This window comes from Lissotriton helveticus, chromosome 2_1 (assembly GCF_964261635.1).
Source record: "Lissotriton helveticus chromosome 2_1, aLisHel1.1, whole genome shotgun sequence".
NCBI classification, from domain to species: Eukaryota; Metazoa; Chordata; class Amphibia; order Caudata; family Salamandridae; genus Lissotriton; species Lissotriton helveticus.
The window spans coordinates 1,721,383,838-1,721,401,583 of record NC_136059.1 but is presented as its reverse complement, the minus strand read 5'-3'; positions in this window follow the sequence as shown (position 1 = coordinate 1,721,401,583).

The window sequence follows — 17,746 nt, the reverse complement described above, 5'->3', positions numbered from 1 at the left end:
GAGTCTCGCTACATTTGTTCTATTAGGATATCCATATTATCCTTCATCATACTATATATATTGTTGCTAAACAGGATGTCTAAATATTTGATTTTCCTCTGAATCAACCTGAATGGGTGACCATATAGAAAACTGGCAGTAGGGCTTGCTGTCACTGGCATGTCCTTGCTCTTAGTCCAAATTATTTTATATCAAGAAAAGGAAACACACGTTTGGATAGTCTCTATCAAAGCTGGAGGAGACTTCCCTGGGGGCGGTTATAGTAAAGAACATCTATGCCTAGTAGCATCAGTTTAAGATTAGCAGATGGAGTGTCCATGACTTTGATTTACTGTGAATGTCTGATTGCAATGCTAGAGGTTCTGACACCAATAAAAATAGGGGCAATAAGGGGCATACTTGCCTGGTACATCTAGAAATTGAGATTTTCACTGACAGAAATCCACTAAAGAAAAATACACCTTAGTTACTCGTTCCCATGACATTTTGACCAGGCCCCAATTTTTACCTGCACTTGTCACTGTATTCAACCATTTTCTTCAGCCTGTCAATGCCTATCGGGACCACTTATTCCATCAGCCTTGACGGTTCGACAGTCAGTTGCGAGCGCCATATTGGTCAGAGGTCCATCTGCAATTCCTGTCTATGTTGCGGTTTAATGGTATGATATTTGGTGGCCCATCCTGACCTGGAGAACACTTTTGAGGACCATCCAGAACTGTAACGTACTAATGACAGTGCAGCGCCTGCCCGCATCTCCTGCCCGTGGAATAGGGAACTAGCCAGTTAATTGTTTGAGTGCAAATACAAGAAATAAGGCTTAAGGTTTAAAATGCACACTTCAGGGCATCGGCTAAAAACTGTACTACATTTAGCAAATGAATTAGGGAGCATAATCTTGGCTGTTTCTTCATACTGGGACTTTGATAAAACCTGCTCATCCCTTTAAATGTTTTGGGCAACCCCACAGCCTACTTAATAAAAAATCTGGATAGGTAACTCAAACATGGGGGTGGCCTGGTATGGATCTTTAAAAGCACTTTTGAAGTCTCTGGTTATTGGATTCCCAAGTTTCAGGAGCTTAAATGTATTTAAATAAATTACTTCCTTTTTCGGATCCATGGCCGTCTACCTCCTAAATGCTAGTAAATTGTTATCTTTTAGGGTCTTTAGCAATCATCTGGTTAAAAATGATGAAAAAGATGCTGAAATTATTCTCCATTTCTATCAAACACTGAACCTAGACCATCTTATTTCGGAGACACACTTATGGTTGGTCATGCTTTAGATGCCTTTCTCAGCTCCCCATTCTCAGTTTTCATTCAGAACTTTTTGATGTGGAAAGATCATCAGCTACTCAGCTGTATTGCTTATCACTGTCCTTCCTTTGAGTGCAAAAATGATAGACATTGCAGATCACAACCAGCTTTCTCAACATTTGGAGTCACACAACTATTGAATAAGGCCCAGTCGGGTTTTCACAGAGCTCTTTCTACACCTTCTTAGTTAAAGTCACTAAAAGCATTCAGAAAACCATGGATGAGAACGGAGTGGCGACGCTGATCTTTCACAACCTATCAGCAGACTTTATTATGATCTCCCACTCCATCTTACACCAAAGACTCAATGCAGCTGAGGTATGCAATACAATACTGGTCTGGTATCTTTTTACAAGGCCGTACATAAGCTTTTGCTATGGGAAATTTTTGATCTACTCTCAAGTCCATTCTGACTGGAGCCCTCGGGGCTCAGGTCTGAGCCCACTCTTTTAAACCTCGATATGCCTACTTGGCTAACTGAATTGAGTCCTTTGGAATCTCTTTCCCACCAACTGGTTGTCAGATTAGATCATAACCCTATGGAAACTGCAAGAAATTTGAGATGCTGCCTTCAGGTAATTCTTGAATGAACGAATACCAACCCCCTTCCCGTTAATGGCAGCAAAACGGAAGTTGTGTTTTTTCGAGCAAAATGCAATTGGGCCCAGGACTTGTGACTTAAGGAGTTGGATGAGCTTCCCATTCCAGGGCATTTAGCATGAAACCTTGGAGTGCTGGTGGACATCAAACTATCCGTTATGGATCATGTAAATAACGCTTTTTCATCAGGTTTCTGCTTTATACACATCATTAAAAAATCCTGCATTTCTCCTCAGTGCAAGTAAAAAAGGACCTGGTTCTTTGTACAATGGACTACTGCAATTCTCTATTGGTGGGTCTTACAAAACACCTATCATAGAGAATACAAATCTTACAAAATAAGGCTGCCAGATTAAACCTTGGCCTAAAGAAAAATATGTCTCAATCTTGATTGAGCTCATGAAATAACATTGGCTCCCTGTCCATAAAAGATGCTAATTGACAGGTTTAACTCTTTGCCACAAAACCACCTATGGGGAGGGACTGACTGGCTCACTTGCACACTGTGGGGCATGTGTAAAAAGAACGATGGCACGTGGCGTTAAGTAAAACTTGAAAACGCCTCTTTCCACCATTCTGAAAACGCAGGGATGCACAGTGTTTACAAAGAACCAGTGTACCCTCATCAACTACTCAGTCAGGTAACACACCGTCTCCGGATGTCAAGGCACTTATAAAAATATTTATTAAAAATTGTTTTCAATTATACAATAAAAACATACAATTTAAAAAGATTTTCACAAACCATATATCTAAAAGAGAAAAATGTACTACACTTTTACAAAGTTTCAACAATCCCCTGTAAAGGAATATAGCAAGACATTCAAATGTGTCATAGAACTGTTAATTTGCAATTACAGACAGCACAAAGCAGAGGAATTAATTCTCCGTCCTAGAGACTATACTGTCTTTAACAAATTTAACAACATTTACGACGTTGACTCGTTTCGATGGGTTAAATCAATCTGACCATCTTCATCAGGACAAACAAGTAATTCACTTTCTCCTTTCCGATTCTTTTTAAGAAAACTTTTCTTTAAAACCGGTGCAAACGTACTTAGTACCAAGCTGTTTTTAAATAAGCCAATTGTTCATAGATGACTCTACCTATCTATTTAACATCACTATGTTTGTGATGCCGAGTAATAATTGAAGAGATACACCACTCCAAGGTTCAGCAATCCATCTCTGGTTGTCCACTCTCTTCTTCAATTACAATGCCATTTACTGCTCCAGATTCGAAATATAATCTGGCTGTTATTGTCATCTGGTGCACTTGCAGTTTTATATGGTTGTACATTCTGTTAAATTATACCCTCGGAAAGGCCCACGTTCCTGTAGCTTTCAATTCTAACGGTGTGTGCTCGGCCTGGTCCTGACTCCACTTCATGTCTCCGGAGTTATGAAAAAACACAAATTTTAGATGCTTAGCACATTGCAGCACACATAGAAACAGCAAAAACAAGGAACAATAAAGCATTTTGAGACTGTGTGTTTTCTGCTCTTAATTTTGGTGCTGCGCCATATTTACGCCACCCTTTTAAACATGGGGCAGCCACCCATTGCCCACTCCTTTCACACTAGGCATAATTTGAAAGGGTGTCTTGTTTACAAGGCAGTGTTAAGTCATGTTAAGTGGCTGAACACCGCCTTGTAAATAAGGCAAAGCCCCTCTCATCACAGAAACGCTGTAAAAAGTGACGGTTCTGTGTCCAGGGGGATTTTGTAAATATGCCTCTTTCATAGCAAACTGTTTGATTGGTTATGGTGTCGAGTTGCTGGAAAGTCATAACAGGGGGTCCCTCTGCGGTTCTCCCCACAACCAAAACATGGAATGTTTTACCACAAGTTGTTGAAATGTTTTATTTTTTACCATGCAAGTCTCTGAATTGCTCCTTTCTTTATTGCTTCTAGTGTAGTGTAGTTCCTATATTCCCAATAGGCTCTGTGCATTTGAATAATATAAACAGCAGTGTAGACGTAGGACGGAGGTCGACTAGTTCTCTACTGACTATATTGGACTTAATTAGTTTTGCCAGCTAGCTCAGAGGTCACTAGAAACTTTCTCGAGTAAACAAGGAGGAGTTTAACTTCCCTGGATAGACAAGAAGGGATTAGCTTCTGACAACCATAAACATGAAAACTTTGCTCCCTCAGAATAAAGAGTGTATCTCTAGAGTCATGTGACAACAATAGACAACTATTTCACTCAGTCAATCGTGCATACTTAGTTTCACCAGAGTGCAGAGAAATAGAGAGACGGGCGTTTTCAATAAAAGGTGTTATTTATTGAGCAGTCTTCTTTCTCATGCAAGAGAAATGAATTGCCATAATTGCAATACTTATTATAAAGTAAAGTGCGTACAGTAAAAGGAGTATTATAAAATAATACTGTAAAAGCATTGATATGGTTTCTTAGCCATATGATACTTTAAAATGGATAAAATATATACATACATAAAAACATTGACTAACGTCCTCAACTGGTGCTTCTAATCTACGCCTACCCCGTTGTACCTGACCTAAGCCTAATAGGTGGGAATGAGTAAGTAAGTAGCAGATTAAGTTAAGTTGTTTTTTTCCAAGGATCTGAATCAAGAATTCTCTTAAGGGTTTAGTCAGCTCCGTACCTTGATAATAGAATGAAGGAGGTCTTGTATCTCTCTCTCAGGACTCGATATCCCAGCAACCCGCAAGGGCGGCTGGAAACACCGGAGCTGGATTTTCTCGGCGGGAGAAAAAGACAGCGTCTTTCTCAGTGCGTCAAAAGGGAGGGGCGGCGTCCGTGGGCTCTCGCATCAGCTGGGCTTGCGGGCAAGTAGATAGCCGCTCTGCTCCAAACCACCGTGTGTTTGCTTAAGGCAACGTTGATATATTTATACCTGAAAGGTGCCGGGTTTGAAGTAAGGTTGGACATAAGACGTCACCAAGAACTAACAGTTCTTTCTGACTCTAGGAGCTCTTGTGCAAATCAAAACAAGAGCAGGGGGATTTCCCGGGCTGCTGGAGGCTTGGTTTGTTTAAAGAACGCGTTGTACTTTCTAGGAGTCTAGGGGAGTAGCCATGCCGTATTTGGACTGCATGGGCTATTACTAAATATGGATATGATTCTTATGCCTTTATAAGGATATTATTTATTATAGCCATATAAGGGCATAAATCGGGAATATTGAATTAGGGTCCTAGATAGAAACACAACACCCGCTCCACGAATTAATGTCCATTGTTACTAAAACTAAGCAATATTAAACATAACGATGCATGTGTGTTTAACAACCCACCCCAAAATACAAAAATCGCATTTGAAATGGTATATGGTAAATACAAGAAAAAGAGTATTGGTACTGTAGGCTTTTCAAGCAGTTTTATCATTCAGTTAAATGCATATATATATATATCAGCTGAATGAATTGTGAAAATTACACATGAAATGGCTCTGTATACAGAAAAGAAGGTCGAGACCATTCCATCACATATTTATACAATGCTGTACATGTGCTAGAGGTTGAGGTAAAATATTGTCTCTAGAGTTCCTAAATTAGAAGCTCTGTTCTCTAAGAATAGTTCTACTTTAAGCAGAGTACTTTGTGCCAGAAAAAGGGTAAATATTTTGGAAGTGGAAAAAAAATAATTTCGCTCTCAAGGGAAAAAATAGTTCCAATTGTTTTCAGTAGCTGTGTTTATCAAAACTGAAGGCCGAATTCAGAGTTCAGGGAACGCTGTGTGCTCGTTGTTTTAAAAAGTTATTCTTCTTGTTCCGGGGAGAACATCATTTCAGACAGGCTTGCAAAAAATTGGTCTACAACATCAGGTGAAAGTTCGACCAAGTTCGAAAATGCTGAAATTGTGCATATGTGAGAATGATTGCTATCATCGATGTCAGGATCAGCAATGCTCACAGAAGGTTGTACCTGTTTGGTGCTGCTTTCCTCTCGTACTTCACCGCCACCTACTCGTAGTGGTGAAGTCTCAACGAGTGCCGTCATCAGAATAGGTAGCCACTGGGGACAACACGATGCATGAGTCTTTACTGGACCTAGCAAAGTATCGATATCTATTGGTACTGCTGATGGAAGTGTAAGACAGATGTCCAACATGCATTCTTTTCTGCATAGCAGACATCGAAGCACAGGTAAGATGCAATCTTGCTAGATAGGTCTGAATGAAAGAAACCAAGTTGCACTTAGATCTCTTAGATCTCTAATCCAAGGACTTTAGTGATGCGTCCCGGTAGCGTATAGCTAGGATCGTTCTCCCATCGTTGCTGGCGTCTTGTCTGTGGCTTGGCTTGCCATATTGGAGCAGAAGGATCAAAAATAAAATTCCTGCTACGAGTCCCAAAAGTAAAGGCAGACTGCCGAAGACAGAATGGACAAAATTCGGAAAGATGCCCAGAACTGTTTCAAAGGGTGTTAACAGTCCCGAAAAAATAGTCTTAAATACATGTGCGATGCCACTGGTATCAGACATGTTTAAAATTTGGCTTAACATTTCTACGAAATGTACAGGGCAATTTGTTGATAATAGGGAATGTATCTCTGCTGGTGTCCTTGCAACTTGCAGATCATACGTCTCTTTGGACGAGGTTAAAGGCACAGTTGTCTGAAAAAGAATAGACTTCATTCTGCTTAAAGTATCAATTCGAATAGAAGAGATATTCAAACGAGGCCATATTGCTGCCTTCATGTCTGGATTGCTGTTTGGATACAAAACTTGCATACAGCAAGTGACCATGGAACTAACGCTCACGAGATAGGCTTTTCGTGGCACCATGCCACAACAGCTGTGGTCACTTATTAGAACGTAGCTGCCGTTGGAAAGCTGTCTAAAAAATGGCTCTATCTGTGCTGCAGGAGTGCCGTGCAGGTGACATGAAAGGTTATTTGAAGATCCCTTGCAGGCTCCATGCAAGTTAATACCTTGACACAGGAGTGTACCACTTAGTGATTTTTTACAATTGTTACCACTAAGGAATACCTCTTTTTTCTTTTCACTATAACATTTGTGTGTGTAAGGTAATTTCCATGTTGACTTGATGTATCCTTTACCCAACCTTTCATACTGGCCTGCTGGTATATACTCTTGGCAATATTTAAACTGGAAAGTTGTTATCGGAATTGTAATAATTCCGTGTATTATCCATTCAATGACAGGTCTTTCTGACATTGTCAATGGTAATCTCTCAAGTTTTTCAATGCTCAGAATCGTATAGTCTGCTCCTTTTTGTGCCAAACTGATTTGTTTATCAGTAAGGTTAAAGATAGAGAATAATGACGTTACGTTGATTAAACGCCATGGCACATAGCCTGAACGCAGATTTTGCAACGTCCAGCCAAGCTGTACAATAGAACGTAATTGGGACTGACCATGTTGTAACATTAGTAAGTCCTGCTCTATTATATCAATAGCAGATGATACAATGCTGTCCAGTGAATATATTCTGGAGGACAAAGTCGTTAACCCATTGTCCACAACAGAAAGTGATTTTTCCAAATGAATACGATCAATTTCTCGTATTTTTTCTGCTGTTTCAATTTGTGTTTCTTTCCAAGCCTCGTTGTATGCAGCGTATATACCGGCCGCTATAAAACGTTTTTGACGCTGTTTGCGTGGTCCCAGTATGAAATCACGCAAGTCAGCGGTGTCTTTAAGTAAAGTCAAGTGTTGCTTAATTTCAGCCAGTGTGGATTTCTGTAGCCATTCAAGGCAGAGTTTCCCTACACTGTATGTTGTAACTATCCCTGGATGTTGTCTCTGGGAGTATCTAGGGTCTGGCCTGGTCTGTTTAAACCCATGTGTTTTGTTCAGGAATCTATCTTGACAGTTATTTGTGTCTGTGGGCCAGATCAACCATTTTTTCCAATCCGGATGTGTTCTGTTTTGGTGAAAAATATGGGATACGTCTATCTCCATATCTGTAGTGCTATTACTATCATGCATGGGCTTTGGAATAGACGGTTTATTTAAGTCTTTTATCTTGGCTAAACCAAGACAGGTTGTTTGCTTAATGGTGTCATTCAGGAATATTATTTGTTCTGGGATCATGCAGGCTCCAAATAGTGCTTCTAAACCTTGGACCTGCCAGTCTTTTGTACCCCAGATGGTTTTTGTTTCAATGTTGTTTTTCCAGAATTCAAAACCAAATGTAGTCATTTTTTCATAAAATGTTTCAGAATAAATCAATTTAGTATTTGTCAACATTGTTTTCATTCCTGTCTTATTTAACATTCTAAAATAAAATGTTTCTGCATCACTTGTGTTAAAACCTGAGAAGTATGGGAATTTCTCATAAAATGTTTTTGAGCTGCCTTTAGGCGGTGTTGCACAATGTTCCCATTGATTATAATTAAAAACATTTCTAGGCTGTGCAGATTTATGCAAATAGTGATGACCAAAGTGATTATAGCAGTACATTTCTTCATAATTTGATGAACCCTGTAAATAATCATGTTCTGTAAATTTTGCTGACATTACTAAATCCGACATCATATTATTAATATTTTCAAAGTCCCAATCATCAGAGAAAGAACTTGGTCTTACAAAGTCACTTAATGAAACCTTGAACTGGTGTTGATATTTCAAGAGCTCAATCGGGCCATAAATTTCATAATCCGTTTTTTTTCCCATGCTACCCCACCGGGTATCGGATTGGCTGTGATGTTCACTGATGACAGTTCCCTTTTCTCGATGTGAGATGACTTGTGAGGCTTTAGGACCAAGTTGATGTTCTGACTTGCTGTGTCCATTGTACTATCTGTTCCATCAATGAATTTTCCCAATGATAGAACCATGATGAGCCAAAGCAGGAGGAAAAGTACACCTAACACAATCCAAAATTCAATCCATGGAGAAATCAGGTAGGTTTCTTTGAGTTGATGAAAGTGTTCAGTTACTTTGTCTTTGAAAGTTTTTGGTGCTGGCGTTTCTTCATGCTCGCTTGGATCTTCAGAAAAGTCACCGAAATTGATAAAGTAGCCAGATGCAGTTCTGTCAATTGTTGGAAGTGCTTCTGAATTTTCATTTGCTTTTGGATTTTTCTTTGTTTCACTAGCATAGTCTGAGGCTACATCGTTGTAGACTGGTGTTTCTTGACAAACTGTTGCAATTTGGGTTTCAAGAGGCACAAGTTCCATGGCTTTGTTGCCTAGTCCTTTTTTATTCACTGCAGGTTTATCAAAAGTGATTAGTCTTTCAGTTTGAACCTCTCGGATTGTAGCAAGGTTTGGTCTTCTGCTATTTCTTGGGAGTCCACTAGGCCTACTACTTATTATTGGCCACATGATTGTGGTTTTACCAGGTCGATGGATACAACTCGGTTCTCCTTTTTACCAGCAAGGGGCGGTAGTACAACTGGTCTTGTTCCGCTGACAGCTAAGACAGGTACTGCTTTTCTGTAAGAAGGCCCAAATTCCTTCTTCACCGCAATCTTTTCTCTGACCAGATCCCCAATTTTTGGAATCCAGACAGGTCTTGCTGGGACAGATGGTTTTTCTTCAGTGGCTGTTGGTTGTTGTTTTAACTTTATGTTACTCAGGTTTCTTCTTTTTTCATTTAAGTCCTGTAAAACAGCCAAACGGTCTTTGATATCAAAGCATTTTTCTTCTACCACTGAAGTGTGACTATCTAAGTCCTGGATATGCATTCTAGTACCGAACAATAGTTCGTATGGAGTGAGACCTTTTAGAGAATTTCTTGGCAGATTGTTAAGACTACGTTGGACACTTGTTAAATGTTTGACCCACCCATCACCCGAACCTAATACCCTCGCCGTTATAGATTGCTTTATGTCACGTTTTTTTCTTTCCACTACCGCATTTCCCTCAGGATGGAATGGAGAAGAGTACCGCAATGCAATGCCCATGTTGGTCATGGCCTCTTTGTAAGCTCGAGAGCTAAACGCAGGACCCTGGTCAGAATGTAGCATGCCAATTGCGTATATGCCGATAAAGACTCGCAAATCTTTTATAACAGTTCTGGCGTCAGCCGAGCGCTGGGGCCACATCCAAATTAATCTCGTGCAGGAATCCACTGCGACCATGATATATTTATAGTTGCCATCCCTTTGTAAGGGACGACAGTGGTCCAGGAAACACATGCTAATGGTTTATCTGAGATTAGAAGGGGCGTCTGTGCTGGTCGTTTCACTGTTGATACTTTCATTCTTTGGCATATTTCACATTCTAGAACATAGTTCCTAGTTTGTTTTCTCATGCGTGGCCACCAATATCTCTGTTTTAATATCGATATTGTGTCTGAAACACCAGCGTGTGCAGAAGCCAGCCCTTCGTGTGCCGCTGTTATTTGTCATAACCTGTGTTCCATGTTTGGAATTGCCCTATCCCCCACTCCAGGGATTCGAGCAAAAGGAACATTATTCGCATCAGTTATGTATGAATACTTTACTGGAAAGCCTTTCAGGAGTGATTTTCTATCATCTTTTACTGAAGCACTGACAGCTTGCATTACATCGCTGTCTATTTTTGTTTTTGACCGTGTGATAGCAGCTACGGAAGCCGTTTGCACAGCTGCCTTCGCGGCCTCATCAGCCAATGAATTCCCCGCAACATGAACATCATCACGTTGATGACTCAGTGTATGTATCACGTGAGTCTTTTGTAGTTCATTCTGTAAAATAACTACTTTTTCCCAAAGCGTTTTATGCTTGATTATGCCACCTTTTGCATCTTTTAAGCCGTTTTGAACCCAGTTCTGCAAGTATTCATTATAAGACTGGACGCAATAATGTGAATCGCACACTATTAGTGTGGGGAATTCGCGATTGGTATTTTCAAGCGCCATCTTAAATGCTAGAAGTTCAGCTCGCTGAGCTGTACAATCTCCTAGAGATTGGGTTTTAGTGACCAGTGGTCTAAATTTTCCTTCGTGCCAACAACCTTTATCAATCACGCACGCAGCACTGTAAGCTTGTTTACCCCCAACTGCGGGTTGTGCTGATCCGTCTGTATATATTATACAACCGTAATGTTCCAGAGGCAGGATTTCGGTTGGCAGAGGATATTCATATTCATATTGGAGAAATTCTTGTGTTTTTAAATTAGGATCAAATTCGTATATTACGTCTGTTGCAGCAAGAGAATTAACCCATTGTATCCATCTCGGATGTAGTGCTTTAGCATTTGGAATGCTTGCTTTTGTTACTGCTTCTAGGGCAAGTACTGGTGTAACGATTATTATTCGTTTACCTTGTGCTAGGGCTCTTTCTTTTGCTACAGCAGTTTGAACCGCAGTTAGAATTTTTTCAGTAGAACTGAATTTCATTTCAGCTTGTGTGTGCAAATGTGATTTGTAAGCTATTGGTACCGTTTCTCCCTCATTAGAGGTTAGTTACGTGAATCCGCATCTTCCTGGGATGACTCGGATTACAAGTTTGCGTATGTTTTCGCGAGTTTGCAATTTAGTTTTAGCTAACGTGTCTGTTTGCAATGATCTTAAAATTTCTGTGTGTTTCTGAGTCCAATTTATTGGTTTGAAATCGGGTTTAATTAATTCATAGAGAGGTTTAACTCTCTCTGCATAATTTAGAATGTATGTTCTTCCGAAATTCCGGAAACCTAATATTGATTGTAAGTTCTTCAGCGTTTTAGGTGCTTGGAGTACAGCACACTTCTCTAAGAAGTTGTCTGCTAGGCTTTTGCCTTCACTTGATAATTCATATCCTAAAAATAGGACAGTTAGATGGGCAATTTGTGACTTTTTAAAGTTGAATTTGTAACCCTCAGCTGTGAACCCAAGTATTATGGTGTTCACTCTTTTCAAGTGTGTCTCCAGGTCATCATCTGTGAGATAGATGTCATCGACATAAGATAATGTCTCATCATCATATATTTGTAGTAACTCTGTTACTCTTGCTGAGAATAATCCTGGGCTATTCTTGAATCCCTGTGGGAGTCGACAGAAGTGTTTTTGCGACCCCATTATTGAGAAAGCTGTCAAATACCTGCTTTCAGGTGCAATGTTTTGACAAAAGAATCCATTAGAGATATCTAATGTCGTTTAATATTTTTTGCGCACGATGTTATTCATTAGTGCTGCACTGTGTGAGTTTTGTACTGCAAATGTTTTGCAACAGGAGTTTAGGTGTCTGTAGTCCAAAACTAGACGATATGAATCGTCTGGCTTGGAGACAGGAAACAAAGGATTGTTCATTTGCGAGGTGCATGTTTCAATCACCCTCTGATATTCAAGTTGATCTAAGATCTCCCTGACTTGCTTTTGTGCTTCTTGCTTAACTGGGTACTGCCTTTGTGCAGTGGGTTGATTTTTTAACTGGATTTTATGGTGAGGAGAGCACTCTTCCCATCCTACATGATTTTTATATAATGCAGGGGCTTGGGCCACTGCCCATTTTCTTGCAAGTTTATATTTTTTATGAATTGGAATATGATTTGAGAAGGCATGCATAATCATTTCTTCGCCATGAGGGCACTCCCTGACAAACTCTGGTGGCCAGTCTTTCTCAGCTAACAGGATGTCATAGCCTTATGAAAGGTTATCCCAAAAGATACCCCTTACTTTCCTAGTCTTGTCCCCCTCTATACGTAATGTTATTTCGTATAATTTATGGGGTTTGCTAACTCTGGTGTCTGCAGTTTCCACTTGAATGTATTTATTCGTGTCCACTGTCTCCATAAGATCCATCAAGGTCTTGCGAGCTATGGTCACTTCTACTGCGCTGTCTAGCATTGTTTGGGCCCACTCTCCATTTTTCAGTTGTGTCCTCAGTATCCTCGGCATGTTTTATTATTTTAATACTAGCTACCTTCTTTCTTGGAAATTGTAATTTTTTACTTTGATGAGCAGGTTCTTTGTTTTTGGACTTGACGTGCTCTTCTTTGTGTTCTGACCATCCTCTTCTTTCCGATTTCTGTGAGGAAGTCTGAAAAGATCGAGAGGGACGTGTATCAATATCTTGATATCTATCAGGTTTTCTCAATTTATCCCTATCTCCAAGGTTGTTTCTTTTCTCAGAGGGCTCCCTCTGGGGAGACTTGCCACCTCGTTCTGGAGATCTATCTCTCCGTTGAGGAGACCTTCCTCTGGACTGGAATCATTTTTCTTTGGGAGCGGATTGTTTATTTCCATCCCAACTCTTTTTTGGAGTATTTAGATTATTTTTAATAAATGTTTTTTCAGGATTTTCAGTTAGTTGGGGTTTTACTGGTTTCCCACCCAAACTATCTCTACCTAGTTCTTCATAGGATTTTTCCATGATTCTGGCAAGTTCAAATGGTTGGTCTGCTATATCTGTTTCTTTCAATTTCTGGCAGATCGCCACAGATGCTGCTTCTCCTTTTATGTTGGCTAATAATATAGCCGAGACCTGTTTGAAGTCTTTCAGTAATTTCATACCCAGAGTTAAAGCAGGTTCTGGACCGTATTCATTTTGAATCTGTCCTAGTACGTCTGGTATAACCGCCATGGACGGAACACCATGTGTTTTTGTGTATATCATAGCAAAGACTGTGCCCCAAGTGTCACAGTCCTCCACATGTGGTGCGATCCCCATTGGAAGACAGATAGTCAGAATTCTGTGTTTCTCAGTAGGCGTAGTATCAGGAAATACTGCCTCTATTTGAGTGATTTCTTGAGCTAACCAGAATGGTATCTGTTCCCGTTTTGTAGGTACTTTGCCAATCGCTGATTGTATATTTTGTGGTGTGATTTTATTTGTGTTCCCCTGGTGAGGGGTGGTCTCTGAAATTGTTATTGCCAGTTGGACTGTTGAAGTCCTCATGACATATTAGACCAATTGTCTGTGTATTTTAATTAACAGTTTTAGTTGAGCTAAGAGCTCTCGGTCTGACATTTTTTCAATGTCGGGATGTGGTGTGTAGCTGGCTAGAACCGGCCACGTTGCTCCTGGTCTACCTAGTGGACCGAGCCTGGTGATGTGATTTTGATGTTTTAGGGCGCCATTAAACCAGAGCAGGTGCTCTTGGTAAGTTAGTGGGATTTCAACGTCCTCGAAAGGCGCATATTCATCCGGAGGTTCCCCTATTTTGCAATAGTGGAATTTGTGTGTCACAGCGTGTGCTGCTGGAAAATGTATCCATGAATAGAATACCTCTGTCTGCCGATATTCATGGGCCTCTACCACGAATATGACTGTACCGCCTCGTGATGATATTCCATTTTCTATCAGTTATAGTTCTTCTTACATTTACCGGAATGATTATAGCATTCGGGTCTTCGTCTTGGAGACTAGTGTCATCCGCTAGGAGTTGAGCTGCTATTCTAGCTCTCTCCGTTTCGTCGTCACTTTCTGCCATTTACTGTCTGAAAGTTTTTTTTGTAGCAGATCAGGTTTCAAGGGAAACAAAGATTAGGTGCACAATATTTTGGAACACTGTATCCTTCAACGTTGACTAAACCAAAAACTAATACATAGGATTCTCATCCTACTAAGTTCCGGCGGATATTAACCTTTTACCCACTCCAGACGTCTTTTGGAGTATTTACGGGAAAAAGGGTCTGTGTGAAAAAGCACGACTTGAGTTACTCTAATGTCTTGCTTTAGATTATCACCTTGCCAAACGTTGGGCGCCATGTAGTGTAGTTCCTATATTCCCAATAGGCTCTGCGCATTGGAATAATATAAACAGCAGTGTAGACGTAGGACGGAGGTCGACTAGGTCTCTACTGACTATATTAGACTTAATTAGTTTTGCCAGCTAGCTCAGAGGTTACTAGAAACTTTCTCGAGTAAACAAGGAGGAGTTTAACTTCCCTGGATAGACAAGAAGGGATTAACTTCTGAGTGTATCTCTAGAGTCGTGTGAAAACAATAGACAACTATTTCACTCAGTCAATCGTACGTACTTAGTTTCACCAGAGTGCAGAGAAATAGAGAGACGGGCGTTTTATACAGAATTCATATTGATATTTTGTAATTATTTTTTGTCCTAATGATTTGTTCATTGTCAATTTCATTATTATTTTTCTAAGATCATGAAGTTGAAATTATTTAGCTGCTGTCGCCATTTATGACTCCTGTACTACTTCTCATTGATTATCTTTGATTTTAATGGAACATTCACTGTATAGGTATTGAATTACTCCAAGTTCCAAGTGTTATTTTTTGACCGCTGATTTCACTCTTACATTTTTATGCAAACACAGGGGCTGATTGTGATGGCGGAAGGCCCGCCAACAACAGTCTGTCGATGGTGGGCCCTCCGCCATCATACTGGGGTTTTCCTCCCACCAGATAACTATGGCGGGCAGACACTAGGTGGTTAGAAAGACCCACTGCCATGGTTCTGACAGACGGTCATTTTCCAACCGGATGTCAGAACAGCCACATTGTCCAGTATGGTGGCGGTGCCCCCCTCCTGTTAACAGCGGTTAACCCGCCAAGAGCAAGTTGGTGGAAAGGGACCTTGGGGCCCGTAGCGGGTCCCCCTTCAGCCTGGGCACTTTCTTTTGGGGGCCCTTATGGTGCCCTCCTACATTTTCATGCACCATGTGGCAGGCATCGCATGTCGCTTGCCATGTAGTGCAGGGAAATGTAAACAGTCCCTTATTTACATTACGGCGGGTGCTGAAGCCAGTAGCACAAGCCGCAATGTAAAGTATGGCGACTGTTACCATCACGGTGGTGGTCGCATAATAGTTATTCCCTGCAGGACTGCGAACTTGTAGGTAGGAGGTCCCACTCCCCGACAAGATGGCGGACAGACTGAAGTCTGTCCCTATCGTAATAAGCCCCACAGTTATGCATTAGTAAAATAAGTATTTTTTTTTATAGTTGCATTTTAAAGTTTTTAAGTTTAGTTATTTTTCATTTATTTTAAAGAAAAAACATTTTAGTACATTTGTGTTTACATATTTTTTAATATATATTAGATAACGAAAAGGTAGTGAAAAGCTGCCATCTTACTCCCTCAGTCGAAAAGAGGCGACCGGGGTAGTACTGGAGGATTTGCAGACTGCGGACAGGCTCTCCGAGCCGGTCGTCCGCAATCCAGAAATCCGAGTCGGATTCCTTACCGACTGAGTGGCTCGGGCGGGATTGAATCCAGCCGGCAATGACCGATTCGGTCGGAAGGGCTCTGAACATGGTTGAAATTTTTTTTCGATTTGCTCACTTTTCTGTCTATATATTTCATTTTTAGGTTATTTTGGAAGATGGAACCCCGTGGTTGGGAGCTGTATTTCATCACTTATGGTAAGTTTAATTCAGTTTACTTTTAAGGTAATTTTAGGGCAGGGGAAGGTAGTAGTAGTGTTGTTAGAGTTTATTGTGTATTTTGGTGTTGTTTTGGTAGTTTAGTGTTTGATGTTTTTGACATGGTTCTTAAGAGTAATAGAGTGTTATATAGGGTTCGATTCCGAATCGGCGAAACAAAACCGTACGACGATTCATATTTGTAGCCGTTTTCGTACGTATCGTATGAATCTGTCCGAATCGCGTATGCCATATATTTTAAGGATGTTTTTAATTATTAAATTACATAATTATAATTACTAATTAAAAAAGAGTAGGAATATGTTGTTTTATTGTTTTGTGATTTTTAAATGCTGCCTGGTGGTACTCATTTTTAAAGTATAGATTTGGCTATTATGTCTATATATTCTAGTCCTTTGATGTTTGGGTAGAGTCTAGTTTTGTATTTTAGGTGTTCGTACATTGTTTTTTCTTGCTTACTAAGTTTAGGACCTATTTCAGTGAGGGATTGTTCTAGCCTTAATTCTTGATATCTTTTGGGCTCATTAGGATGGCTGGCAAAAGCACAACCACTATGCTGGCGGTGGTGGAAAATTACCTTTTCCGCACTCCCTCAGCGGTCCTCGCGCCCGCCATATTACAATGGGCAAACATAGCCCATTTTCCATCTACTTGGGAGCGACGTGAACCACCAGAAATATGCGCCCGCCACCACAGTGGAGAGAGCCAATAGAGACCCACCGCTGTGTGGAATGACGTCCCATCTGCTGTACAAATCACGATGCCCCAAACAGCCCATCACACCGCAGTGGAGAATCCACTCACTCAGAGACCGTGGAAGCACGACAGCCGAGAGCAAAACCAGACTTCTGGTCCCCTCTACCTGGTCCTGACCACAATGGATCTAGCTCTTCAAGCCATTCCGCTGCTGGCACTCATCCACTACCAGCAAGTAATGCTCCATCATGGACAATGCCGCAGGTACGCAAAAACACAACTCTGCACACAACCACAACACACAACTCCTGTGCTGAAATACTGTTCCTGTCCACATCAGACACTCTGGTGGGGACAGTGTGGAAAAGTAAATTTTGCCATGTTCTGTGTCCCTACGCCTCATCCATCATATGTTATGTGTGCATGACCAATATGCATATGTACTCCTCATGTCTGATTAATGACGCAATTATAGTTGTGTCCACCTCTAGTATGCCAGTTTCCCGTCCTCGTGAATACTACGAATATCAGGCCTGTGTAAAGTTACGTTGCCACGTTTCTCAGTGTGCACGTTATTCCATTATAAAGTCCCCGTTTCTAGGCCTCAAAAGGGCCTGGACTTCAGATTCAGCTCCTGTCTCCTGAAATTCTCGCTAAGGAGCGATACAGCCCCCACCTGTATCCTCGACCTTTCACTCACTTCCTGCCTCGCAGTGCCCGGTGCAGCTTGGCTCTGCCTCTGAGTCTGCCAAGAGTATGTTATGATTCCAGCTATCAGTTCAGTCCTCCTTCGCTGCATTCCTAAGTTACTGAACTGCATCAATAGTTTCCGTCATTGTCTAGCCTATGCGGCTCCACGTTAGAGAAATACTGCATTTAATGGTCATTTAATATTCTCCATCACGCACTACATGTAGAATAA